Source organism: Haliotis cracherodii, unplaced genomic scaffold (assembly GCF_022045235.1).
Source record: "Haliotis cracherodii isolate W230 unplaced genomic scaffold, xgHalCrac1.p SCAF_3, whole genome shotgun sequence".
In the NCBI taxonomy this organism is placed as follows: Eukaryota; Metazoa; Mollusca; class Gastropoda; order Lepetellida; family Haliotidae; genus Haliotis; species Haliotis cracherodii.
Window position 1 is genome coordinate 10940512 of NW_027266286.1, and position 13227 is coordinate 10953738.

The window sequence follows — 13227 nt, forward strand, 5'->3', positions numbered from 1 at the left end:
CCAAAGGCCGAAACGACAGTCAGGTGATGCGTATGGACGACACTGGGGACTATGTCTATTGCGCGCACGGACGCCTTGTCGACGTGAAGAAAGCCTTGTCGACGCGAAGAAAAGTTCCCAACACCATCTCCATGACATTTAATTTTCACTGTATGTAAATTATGACTATGCCAAGTTTGCATCGTATACTACACTTTCAATTGTAAACCCCATTCATCTAACAGGGTGTTCTTTGATCCTGGAATGTTTGTCCTTGACATTATACGTATGGCAGCAAGGTTCATTTTAAAGTTCTTTGAAGTAAAGCGATGAATAGTTTTGAGACGCTCCCTTGCAAATCAGCTATCAGTCACCTGAGAGCTATCTTATGGTCTTTTCATCGAGATTATTTGTTTTGTTATGACGATATCGTACCGTATTCACTCCAGATAATGATTCGATTAAGAGGCTGAAAAAGCAGTTTCTGCGTTTAGTGGTGAGGTGTTTGTTGATAAATTACTTGGGCGTTAACTGGTGATTATATTGACATTTTAGTACGTATTAACTAGAGTAGTAATTACCGCTTCCGTGGTCTAGTGGTAGAGCGTCTGCCCGGAGAGCGAAAGGTCGGGTGTTCGATTCTCGGCCGGTTCATACCAAATGACGTCAAAAGATGGTGCTTGTTGTTACGCTGCCTGGCGCTCAGCATTAAGGGTCTAAAACAAGGATTGTTTCTTGTGACGTAGCGTTAACCGAAGGACTGGTTGATTATATTAATTTATTTAAAGATTATGGCTTGATATGACTCGCTTAGATAGCTGGATGAGTGGTTTACACGTTGTATGTACCACACACCTGCCAGATCAAGGCGTCGGAATACACATGTGGTTTAAGCATTGGCTCGTTTTCTTTGAGTTCTGTTCCCAAATTGGTATGGTACTTAGCGGTATTTATATGGCCTACTTCTGGTGCCGTTTGTTGACTGGAACACTGCTATAAGCGTTTTCAATCTTTGTGTACTCTGCCATTGTATGGTCGAGGTGTTGCTGATAGCAACATAACACCGCAGTCACTCCACTATCTGTATACGGGCGAGTTAATACTAACTAAGAGTCCAATTATCTGTCTCGGGGTATTTGATGATTGTTCACGAGTTCGCGGGGCCTATATGTGCAGCACCGACACGTATTCTTATACGTACTTCTGATATTTCGATGAAATTCTTAACTTCGAGGGCAACATTTACAAAGTCAAGATTAGCATCTCTCCTTTAATCTGGTAGGCATGGTATGACGTATTGTGATTCTCTAATGTGTTTATTTGTTTGTTGTTTAACGCCACGCTCCTCAATATTCTAGTATACTACTCAAAAGAAGTTAAGGACCAAACGATTCTTTCATATTATTATAGTTACTTTGTCATGCCACGACATGTTAAACATGGCGATACGACAGAATGGGTGGTCCTTACTTTCAAGGCAGTGTATAACTATGTGACGGCGGCCTGGAAATAAACGAGTCTGGACCAGAGGTGAGGTGAAATGGGGTTTAACGTCGCGTCCAAGATTATTGCAATTATGTAGCGACGTGCATGTACGTGTGTGTGTTTGTGTGGATGCTGATTTATAGTGCTAGCACACTGAGATACCATGCCGCAGTTTAACATGGATACCCCACTCAGACACAGTATACTGACTCCGAGCCTTGTTTTAGCCCCTTAATGCCGAGCACCAGACAGGGTAACAACAAGTACCATCTTTTAAAGTCTTTTGGTATGACGCTGCCGGGGATCGAACCCCGGACCTTCAGCTCTCCGGGCGGACGCTCTACCACTAGACCACGGAGGCGGTCTCTGGACCAGAAAGACTACAATGTGCTATACGTTATAATATTGGCATTGTCAAAAACGATTTTGTTGTGAAGCATCACGGATACGAAGCAACGGTTCATTATTCATATATGTCGAACCTGTATGTAAAGATATATAGCTGTTTGCTAAGAACTCAGGTTTGGGCTGATGTTGATGAAATCTGCCCATCTGATTTTATCACCATACGGGAGACAAGGCATTAAAGATGATATTTTTCTGAATTTACTTTTAACTAACTGAAATCAATGGTGAGAGGTTCTAAGAGATTGCATATTGTTTCAACCTTTAATCAACAACAACAACAACAACAACCTATTGTCGTAATAACGGCATTTTACATGGCTAATTTCGCAGTAACGGGATCTTCCGTTGTAATATGTGCCTTGATTGTTACATTGTTATATTGATGACAGACCCGTGAAGATCCGGGGTGGAATAGATCTTCAGCATCCTATGCTTGCCGTAAAAGGCGACTTTGCTTGTCGTAAGAGGCGGGACTAACGGGATCGGCTGGTCAGGCTTACTGACTTGGTTGACGCATGTCATCGTATCCAAATTGCGTAGATCGATGCTCATGATGGCAATCACTGGATTGTCCGGTCCACACTCGATTATTTACAGACGGCCGTCATATAGCTGGAATATAGCCGAGTGCGGTGTTAAACAAACAAACAAACAAACATTATACATAGTTGAGATCTGCGTAGTATTGCCATAACATACGGGTCAACTTGTAGTGTTTCTTAAACAGACAGTATGTACGGAATTTGTTGCCGTTATTTTGTCCTCTATTATTAAATCATTGTAATCATTGGACAATAATCTTCAGCATAACTCAAATTCTTTGGGAGAAATACAAGACAAATCTACAATAGGTAACTGCTGAAGAGTTAACATTTTAACATTGTTATTCCAGGATTTATTAAATAGCATAGACCAGCTGCAAGTAACACTGTGTATTCTCATTTCATCTACTCAATATGAAAAAAAAACAAAAAACACCACAATTTCAATTTTTTGTTGAGTACACTGTGAAGTCCAGTCCATCCCCCCACGGACAGACAGATTAGATGTTTTCTCCCAACCTCTGGATAAAATCTAGCTGGACTGCATTAATACAAATATATTGTCTGGTTCCCCATATCAAAGTTTAGTTTAAGATAGGTTGGACTAGATTGTCATCCAATTAGTTTAATACTTTAAAATCAAAACCTCCAACTGACTCTAATTTGCAAAATACAACACCCAGTGCACGATAAGAAGATTTGGCAACTTCCTTAACTGTAACGTTCAAATCTAGCATTCATATTCCTAAATACCTATATATATTAATATAATCAATATGATTACTATCTACACAGTCAAGCATGAGGTTGTAAAGATTGTTCGTCGGGAGTTACATGGGCAATATCAGCTCCATTAACCATTGCACTTAAAATGTCTCTACTTATGTCAATACCACATTGTTAGTTGTCTATTGCCTTTGCCAAGTTATTGATATATATTGAAAAAGGGGTGACAAAACACACCAGAGTTGACGCCAAATAAATGAGCATAGCTGTCATTAATATGTACACGAGACCATGCGTTTTCACACACAGACTGCACTACATAAAGAAATGTACCGCCAATACCAATTTGTATCAAATAATACCATACATAAGCGATTGACTTTGTCGAAAGCTTTCAAAGCATCCATAAAACAAACATAAATAGATTGTCTTGATAATATTCTGTTATTAATTACCGAAAACTGTAGATATGTTCATGTGAACTTCGGTTTGAACGAAAACCCTTCTGAACTTCTTCCAAAATAGTTCTAGCAATTTACTGAGCCGTGCATTTCAAATATCTTCATAACTTTTGCATGGAACAGATAATAAAGAGATACGCCGGTACCCCAACCCGTCACGTGGATTATGGAATTAATAACACTACACTGCCATGAATCTGTACAATTCTATTCCAAAACAATCATCATCATCTTAAACAGAAGCTATATACATATTGGGTTCTGAAGAGACTCAGCAGGAAGTAAATCAAGCCCGGCAGCCTTTCCTCGTTTTGCACGTGCAGTGGCACACTTTATTTCTCTTAACGTAACCGGTAAATGTAGGTCACTGGTGTCGTAGGAAGCATCACTATTCACGTGACCAGCGTCCGTGAGATCTAGCAAAGTGGACGAACCGAGCAACAAACCCTGGTTCGGAAAAAAGTGTTACGTTGTGCGGATATATTACAGAAAGTCTAAAAATCGGATTCAGAAGAACAAACATATTTCCAACAAGCTATAGTATCTCAACAGGCTAAAGCCTTTAAATGATGTGTAACCAAAGAAACGGGTTAAGCACACCCAAATATATTTCAAGATCGATTGGTCCCAATATTTGAAACAGTCATGAAAGATATAATTACGGGAAGAATTATGTTTTCTCGAGATGATGTAATCAGCCATGCGTGACGAAAGCTCACGTGCCATGCATGGTTTGTCCGTGCAGCATGCTACCCTCGAATATATCTAAAAGCAGTATATCCAAACGTTAAAATTGCTTTCTTAACCTCGGTTTTAAAAAGATATTCTATGACATTGTGTGACCATAGCACGAAGGCGATTATCAAACGCCACAAGATAATAATCGGCATGCTTAACGCAGGAATGTCTTGTAATGTCATTGGTAAGAATTTGGGTATCATCACGCTGTCGTAAGCCGTTTAGTCGAGAAACATGCTCAGATCAGTGATATACAGGACCGTCCAAGATCCGGAAGACCTCCTGTGACGACACATCGCGAAGACAGGGTCCTTCTTCGTCTCATACGTCGAGAACCCTTTTCAACAAGTACTCGTTTGAAACACTGTTGTTGCCCAATCGTCGTTTCAGCACCAAAACCGCCAGGAACCGGCTGACGAGTCATAAAGCGTCCCTTGTTGAGAGATCACCACAAAGCTGCTCGTTTAGCATGGTGTATTGCGCGACAGTACTGGAATCTGAGGACGGATACATTGGTCAGACGAAAGTCGCTTTCTGCTCAACGTCACTGATGGAAGAATGAGAGTTTGGAGGCACCGGAACACGGCCTACACCCCCAGGAACATTAAACCGACTGTTGCATACGGCGGGGGCTCGGTAATGGTTTGGGAGTGTATCTCTCATGATTACAGGTTGGATTTGGTCACCATAAGGGGCAATTTATCAGGAACTCAGTACATCCGGGACGTTTTGAGGCCGATCGTCGTTCCTCATTTTGACAACCACCCTCATACTACTCGACCTCAGTACATGGATGATAATACCAGGCCTTATCGTTCGCAAGCAGTCATGGATTACATGAGGGCCAATGCAATAACGACTCTTCCCTGGCCAGCGTGAGCCCAGATTTGAACCCCCTTGAACATGTTTGGGATATTCTAGGGCGGCGGATACAGGCACGAGATCCTCCTGTACAAGATTTATACCAATTGGAAGCAGCATTGCATCAGGAGTCAACAGATCCAACGTCTGACTGGAGGCATGAGACGTTGGGTGGAATGCGTCATCTGGGCATGTGGCTGTTATACCCGCTACTGATCTGTTTCACATGTCATGTCAAGTAGAGACTTTAAGGAACATTTTCACACGAAACATCAAACATAACTCGTTTACTTAATCCTGCAGCTCCTTACTGTTTTTAGGTCTAAGGTAAAAAACAGTACCGATGTTACCATGATGTTTTTGTCAGTAAATCTCAATCACAACTCACCAATATATTCTTTATTTGTTTTTAAATGTTACGGTACGATACTCAGAATGTTATTTATTCACCTGAGGAATACTGGACAACGTTAACTCCCCAAAACGCCGTCAAACATATGAATTCTGCTATAAATACATATTTCGAATCTTTCCGAGATATCAGAAAGCCTTTCCTCGGAAACCCACCTACCAGATGAGTTGGACGAATACCCTACCTATGACGATTCTGTGTCGAATAAAGATACCTCTTAAGATAAAAATAGGCGTAGCAATAAAACGTTTGAAGAATAATAAGTGCGCCGGAATAGATCTCGTTCTCAACGAATATCTCGTTGGCTCCATTGAAATTCTCGGGCCAATTTACACAAACTTATTCAGTCTTGTAAAGGATATTGTATGAAAACCATCGTCTTGGGTCACAGGAATAATAAAACCAATATATATTGAAATAAAGGTGATACTCTGGATCCAAACAATTATAGACCTATAACGATATTGAGCTGTTTCGGAAAACTATTTATCAGTGTTTTAAACATAAGGCTCACACATTTTGTAGAAGAAAACCAAATAATGTCAGATACTCCACTGTTGACAACCTATTTGTTATAACAATGTTAATACACATTTTGAAATCCTTTGAAAGAATGTTCTGTGCCTTTCTTTATTGATTACTCAAAAGCTTTCGGTGTTTTGAACTCGGGTTTAAATTACAAAAATATGGAATTCAGGGTAGATATCTTACACTCCTGTTGTAGAGTCAAACAAGCAGCCAATTGGTTTTGTTGGTTGATTTACTTAATTGTACAGTCAACCATATGTAGTTCAGGTTTCTTAATGCTGAATGTTCGAACAGATCTCGCAATTTTGACAGTGTTTGCAGGCAGTGAAATTTATCTCATGAACACAACCAACTTGCTTTTCACAAGGATTCAAGGGTTCGTGTGATTGGTTGGTAGAGTGAACATATAGCGGGTAGTGTGGCCTTGTCAAGCTCATGGCGTTATAGACAATGCTAGCTCTAAGCTAAACAACTCTGGAGTTGTAGCACGCTTGGATGCTAAGTTAGTTCATTGTCAACTGCTCACGTGTCTGAATTAATTCAAGGGTTTGCTCTCTTTTTCATGGATGTACTTGGCCGTACAGATTTAGTGTGTCATGATATATATATATAGTTTCGTTGTGTTCATTGTTATTCCTGCATTCTGAATAGCTGTATTGGTCACGTGTTATTGCATTCCTTTTCCAATGAATGTATAAAATTAAGCCACGCCCACGGAAGCAGACTACTTTCACCACTTCCGAGAATCCCATTTACAGTCGAGAGAATTCCCGTTCTGCTCACCTGTATCATCATGCACAGGACCCTTTAGCGAAGTTCTTGAATATTCATTGTCCAAACCGAAGGCCGAGAAGGAACGAAACAGCAAACGTACAGGCTCAATCGCCTGTTGTCTCTATTTCGCTTGCCTGGATTTCATAAATTTCATTTCTTCGGGTTTCATTTCTAACTCACATTTATCCAACTGTCTTCCCGTTTTCAGGGAATTCATGTTTGAATCTGGCGGTTACAGACCAAGTCATAGAAACAGCCGCCTTCACCCTGACATTTGTTCCGGGTCGTTAGTCTGACAAATGCAGTTCTACCCGCCTCTTGCCTTGAGTGACAGGTCCTATGAACCTTGTTTTGATGCTGCTGTGTTGATTGACTGATGAGTTTGTGGGCGTGTCAAGTTATGTGCATAAGTTAGTCACCTGATTCATGTCACGCCACAGTTTGTATTCCTTCGCCTGGAAAGTTTGTCAATCTCGTCATTCGGTCTACATTGATTCATAAAAGTGTTTTTCATTAGTCATGTTATCGATGTCTAAATTTATTTTAACATTTAACTGAAGCATTTATCCATGACATAAGCTTATGACATAAAAACAGGTATGTCATACCCCAATGAGAATCTGGTGAGAATCCTCGTGGTTGTCGCGACGTCAGGCCCAAACTGTGGTCTAATGTTGCTTATCCTTCTCGGTGCCCTGTGCAGGTATATAAGTTGTATGCCTCCACGCGTCCCCCTCGATTTATGTCCAGATGTCGATTTCCTTTTACATCGGCACACACACTTAAGGCATGCCTAAACATGGCGATCTGTGGATTATTCGCTATCATATTGGGAAAAACAAACTTTCCTCTCTCATGAAAAATATGTGCGATGCCGCCAGTCTCCAAACATCGAAACGACTCACTTATCACTCTGCGCGTAAGCACCTTGTGAAAAAGTTGAATGACAATAAGGCGACATTTTTTATTACTTGGTTTACGGATGTGCCGTTCTTTCAGAGTCCAAATGAGGAAAAAATATACAAATACCGCCGATCTTCACTTTAAAAAATGCTTAAAAGTTCAAACAAAAAATATAATTTAATTTGCTACGCGAGTGTAAAGCAAAGGGAAGTCACTCTGATATTTGTCGCTGGGATCCTTCTCTAATACCACCAAAGCTTGTCAACGCAAAGCGCAGTTGGGACCAGTTTAACTCTTTCAACATGGTTGGCCCTTACAGAGAGAGAGAGAGAGAGAGAGAGAGAGAGAGAGAGAGAGAGAGAGAGAGAGAGAGAGAGAGAGAGAGAGAGAGAGAGAGAGAGAGAGAGAGAGAGAGAGAGAGAGAGAGAATGTTTATTTGCTTTTTTAAGTGTCTCGTGCATATTAAATGATAAAATACAAAATGTACATTCATAGAATTATGAAAAGCACCCGGCCATATGGCCTATGAGACACTATAATCTAAAATATCACAGAACAACATTAAGTTAAGAAAGTACAAATGACAAACAGTCCCTACAATTAAAACATGAATTATACCAAAACCTGTATGAGAACAATCATACAGGTCTATCAACAACATAGATTCTCGCACAAACATGCATTCAGTCGAACGCATACACACACATACATACACGCATACACACCGGCCAATAAGGCACGAGTCACCAGGCACCGCAGGGTAGACCGGCCAAGTCACGTCAATTATATTTTTTTATTAACCTACTTGTCATATCATTCATTTATTAAATCTATCACATTTCACAATGTCTGAAATACGTATTCCATTTGATTTTATCATTTTGTATCAAAAGATCAAAAAATTATTCACTATTTCCCGCAATGTTATTGGATATGAAATTCTCGGACACTTCCACAACGGGTCCTCATCGAACATGTCAAACAGCAAAATAAAGACGTTTCAAGCAAATCTTTGAATATAGTTTACAAAGTAATAAAATCAACAAAAATATATCTAAAAGTTGCCAAACTGACATCTAAGATATTATTTCCATCTTTTCGTGCCGTCGCGTGTAAGGTTAGTCAAATGACATGTCGGCTTTCGTCGCCACGATTTCTCGGCTCAGACACGATGTCTTTAATGCCAAAATATATGCATAAGAAATCTTTGTCATAGCTCGTAACCTAGCACTATACATCAATGAAAATAACGTTCCAACTAAATTTACTTAAACAAATGAAAATAAAAAAGAAATGGGTAAGTGGATTTTATCTTATATTTGCCGAAAATCGTGAAATTTTCGCTTCATTGGTCCTTAATCTGGACGTTATGAATGTTTTAGATTACATTATTTTAATTTAAAACGAACTTAATTTAGTTGTTAATGAATTATTTAAATAATGTAATACATATAATTTTCATACTTTTAAACAATAGCATTAACTAGACCTTTCAAATAGTGTATAGCCAAACATGTAGTAACAAAGATGTTTTACAAGCAGATAATTTCCTAGATAAATGTTGGCTTCATCTATCACACAAGAGTCTCTGGGAACTTGTCACAGCAGTAATCATCTGGTTGGCTGGTGTTGAACGTCGCCATGCTGCCAATATAGCGGCGTCTTTCATGCATTTCCACCCATGACATGGATATTGTTATATTGCCATTTGTGCACAAGCTGAGTGCCAGGGATATGATAAGATTTTCTTGAAAAATTGAGTTCTTTTACTTTTGTTACTCCAGAATATTTTTTTTTATACCTACCTAACTTTTTAGGACAAACTTCAAGTAAAAACAATCTCTGAGGCTTTTTAATTTTAACTTTTTTGTTTTTAATTGGCCTACCTCACTTTTGAAATGAGATTGAACTCCGTAAACCAAGAAATAAAAAAGGGTCGCCTAATAATCCGCCAAATCAAATTATGCAGATAACTGGTCACAAAAACATCCATTCTGTGAACAATTCCTGACATATTAATCCTGACCAGCATAATCAAATATCCAACATCATTTTGCGAAACACTCCATCCAACACTGTGACATCCCAGCTTGTTGATGAAACTCCCGTCATACAGGGTGGCCCCTCGCGTCATGTCCAAATCGCCAGTAGACAACACAAAGTAGGTCTCAAATTTCAAATGTTTCTGATGGTGTCAACACTATGTTTGCTGGCAACATTACTCGTGGAAACATAACGATTAATCTCGTTAAAACTCCAAGCCCGGCTCCAGTCAAAAGACGCCGGATTATCATTGCAAGTGATAGTGACACCGACTGAAGTATACTCTCACCTCTCCTCCGAGAGACATTCTTTAAGTGAGAGAGCGGTTTGATTCGAAACTATATATAAGTGAAATTACACCAGAGATATAATCAGATTACACAGAATTGTTGTTAGCGAGATTAAAGTTTCAATTATTCTGCAAAACTCTGTTCAAATATTTTGTTCAAAATAATCCTTTTTTTCTCAGCGAAGGAATATGCCATGAAGGAGTTAAGAGGTTGTTTATTTTGGTTCACAGTAACTTCACACGGCAATGGAAAACATGTATCACTACGCACGATCTATACGTAAGATTTCGACAACTTGCTGATGTTAATGTTAATGCATTTATTCCTTAAAAGGGAAACAATAATGCGAAAATGATAAATAAAATTCATCACGAGTGTTTTTTGATATGGGAAATATCAACCTCGTCCCGTTAATCGGTTTTTGCATCGCCAATGGCTCGGCAAATACCGATTAACGAAGACTCGGTCAGAAGGTCAGAAGATGGACAACGGCCTATGACGTGATTTTATTTAATACTTTGTATGGTATAAATATCGGTATCCCTGTAATGACATCACTTTCTTCAAGTATTTGTATCATTTTCACATGTTTCCAAATTTCAATTGGACCTGATAGCATGTCAAAGAAAATAAAACAATGATTTAATATTCCCCCTCCCCACCCCACCAAGAATTTAACTTAACAAGGCAAAGAGTTTAATCTAATATCAATGTACTTAGTCAAATATAATTCTTATATATTGTCACTGTATTGAATCACTTCCTAAAGCACAACAGTGACATCATTTTGTGTACCATTTGATGAACTATGCTCATGTCTGCGTGAACATCTGCAGAAGGTCTTGCCATGGTCAAATCCCAGAAATCTAAATAAACAATCTTGTCATGCAATGAAGCGAATTCCTCATGCCAAATATCAGAATATATGAGACCCCAGTAGGATATCAAACTTTGTGTCCCTCTGAAATATGCATGTGGGCCACGAACTGCAAGTGTAACATTAGGGGCGCGTGCCAAGAGGTTCTTTGCAGATGGAACAAGTCGTCGAACATGTCGCCGAAACTCATCCGGGTGGCCAAGTGTGAAATGAACGTACAAATATAACACTACGATGTCCTTGGTGGTGTTCGGGAGACGGTCCATCATGATGTGCTGAGCTTGGTTCGAATATCTTGGGTAGTGTCGAGCTCCATGATAGAACGGTAATTCGTGAGCATGCCAGGAAACTGAAAAATTGTGTAACGGATCTTTGTCAATAACAGGTACGTGGCGATTTGTATGTGAAGGAAAGCGCAAGAAGGAGTGAAGAGCTGTTTTGAACTGGGCACTTGTTGAATCCCCATGAAGCCATAGCGTCCTTCCTTTCAAGCATTGTCTGTAAGCATCTATGGTGCGTGGCAGTGTGTCATGACACATTAGCGAATGCCATTTATTGGTGTAAAAATAACCGTTTGGAGATTTCTGCTGCCAGGTCACTTTTGCTGGTAAATTATTACAGGAGATATCAGGCGGCGTCAGCAATGATGAATTTCCAACTGCAATTAGAAACATTTGAAGTGAGCTTTAACGTGTGCGTTCAAGATTTCTCTTCATTCCAAGATTGTAGGTAACATTCCCAAAACAAAATTATTCAGAACAGCAATAAACACCTGAAGAGATATTTGAATGACCGAATACAATTACTGTTGTTTGAGCCTAGTCTTAGTAACTAAGTGGCCTAGTTGCTTCGACCAGAAATGATGAATAATACTTTACATATATTTTAAATGCATACTCACCATTTCTTATAGATATATTCAGAAACAGCCGTAGGATGTCAGAGGAAGCACCCTTAACTGACCTTGATATAAGAGAAATAAATTGACTGGATAAATCGACTGGATAAATAGCAATTTAAATTCTCTAGAATTAGATTGGTTGTTTGGTTTGTTGTTAAACGCCGCACTCTGCAATATTCCAGCTATATGACGGCGGTCTGTAAATAATCGAGTCTGGACCAGACAATCCAGTGACTGATGTCATGAGCATCGATCCACGCAATTGGGATCGATGACATGCATCAACCAAGTTAGAGAGCCTGACCACCCGATCCCGTTAGTCGCCTCTTACGACAAGCATAGTCACCTTTTATGGCAAGCATGGGTTGCTGAAGACCTATTCTACCCCGGAATCTTCACGGGTCTCTAAAATTATAATTATAATTGAAGATTGTGTATGTGTTGAATATTGCAGAAAACATACCGAGTTATTATTATGATTATTACGATTTTTATGACATTTTGAGGTAATGACGGCGAACTATTTTTATCTGATTCAGACATGTCAATTTCGAATGTCAACCATAAGGTGCGCGGACGAATACCAATCCAAGATCCGATGCAGAATGGCAACGGCTTAAAGATGGAACAGACGCGAAGCGTTAATAACACAAACAATGAGGTAAATAGGTACGTACCATGTAAGGATGTCTTTCTCAGTAGTATCAAGTGTGAAATTAGTCGGGCCAGTTTAGGAATTTGTCCATGTATCACAAGTTAAATTAGTCTTCTTGCAAAACCAAGGAAAACCATCGTTCTCAGTTGTCAAGTTACACCACTCGTTGGTCTTTGAAATACTCGGTTGGTTTGCTGAGCATCTCGATGTTTCAGACAGCGGTTTCTTGTTGAAATCAGCATATGCTGTCCATATACTGGAGTATTGTTTAAACATTCTGTAATACAGAGTCAACTCCTCTCTTCGTGTTGCAATAAATACGCGTATCACAGCCTGTCCGGCCCATGTGGCTTTGAAAACACCAGTGTAACTTCCATCATTGAGGTCGAAAACTCGGTCAGAAGGTCAGAAGATGGACAACGGCCTATGACGTGATTTTATTTAATACTTTGTATGGTATAAATATCGGTATCCCTGTAATGACATCACTCTCTTCAAGTATTTGTATCATTTTCACATGTTTCCAAATTTCAATTGGACCTGATAGCATGTCAAAGAAAATAAAACAATGATTTAATATTCCCCCTCCCCATCCCACCAAGAATTCAACTTAATAAGGCAAAGAGTTTAATCTAATATCAATG

General features: G+C 39.4%; 1 pseudogene; it reads right to left on the bottom strand.

Annotated features, from left to right (window-relative positions):
- Positions 1–10906: 10906 nt before the first annotated feature.
- Positions 10907–13094, bottom strand: LOC139475221 (NXPE family member 3-like; annotated as a pseudogene).
- Between the last annotated feature and the right edge of the window lie 133 nt (positions 13095–13227).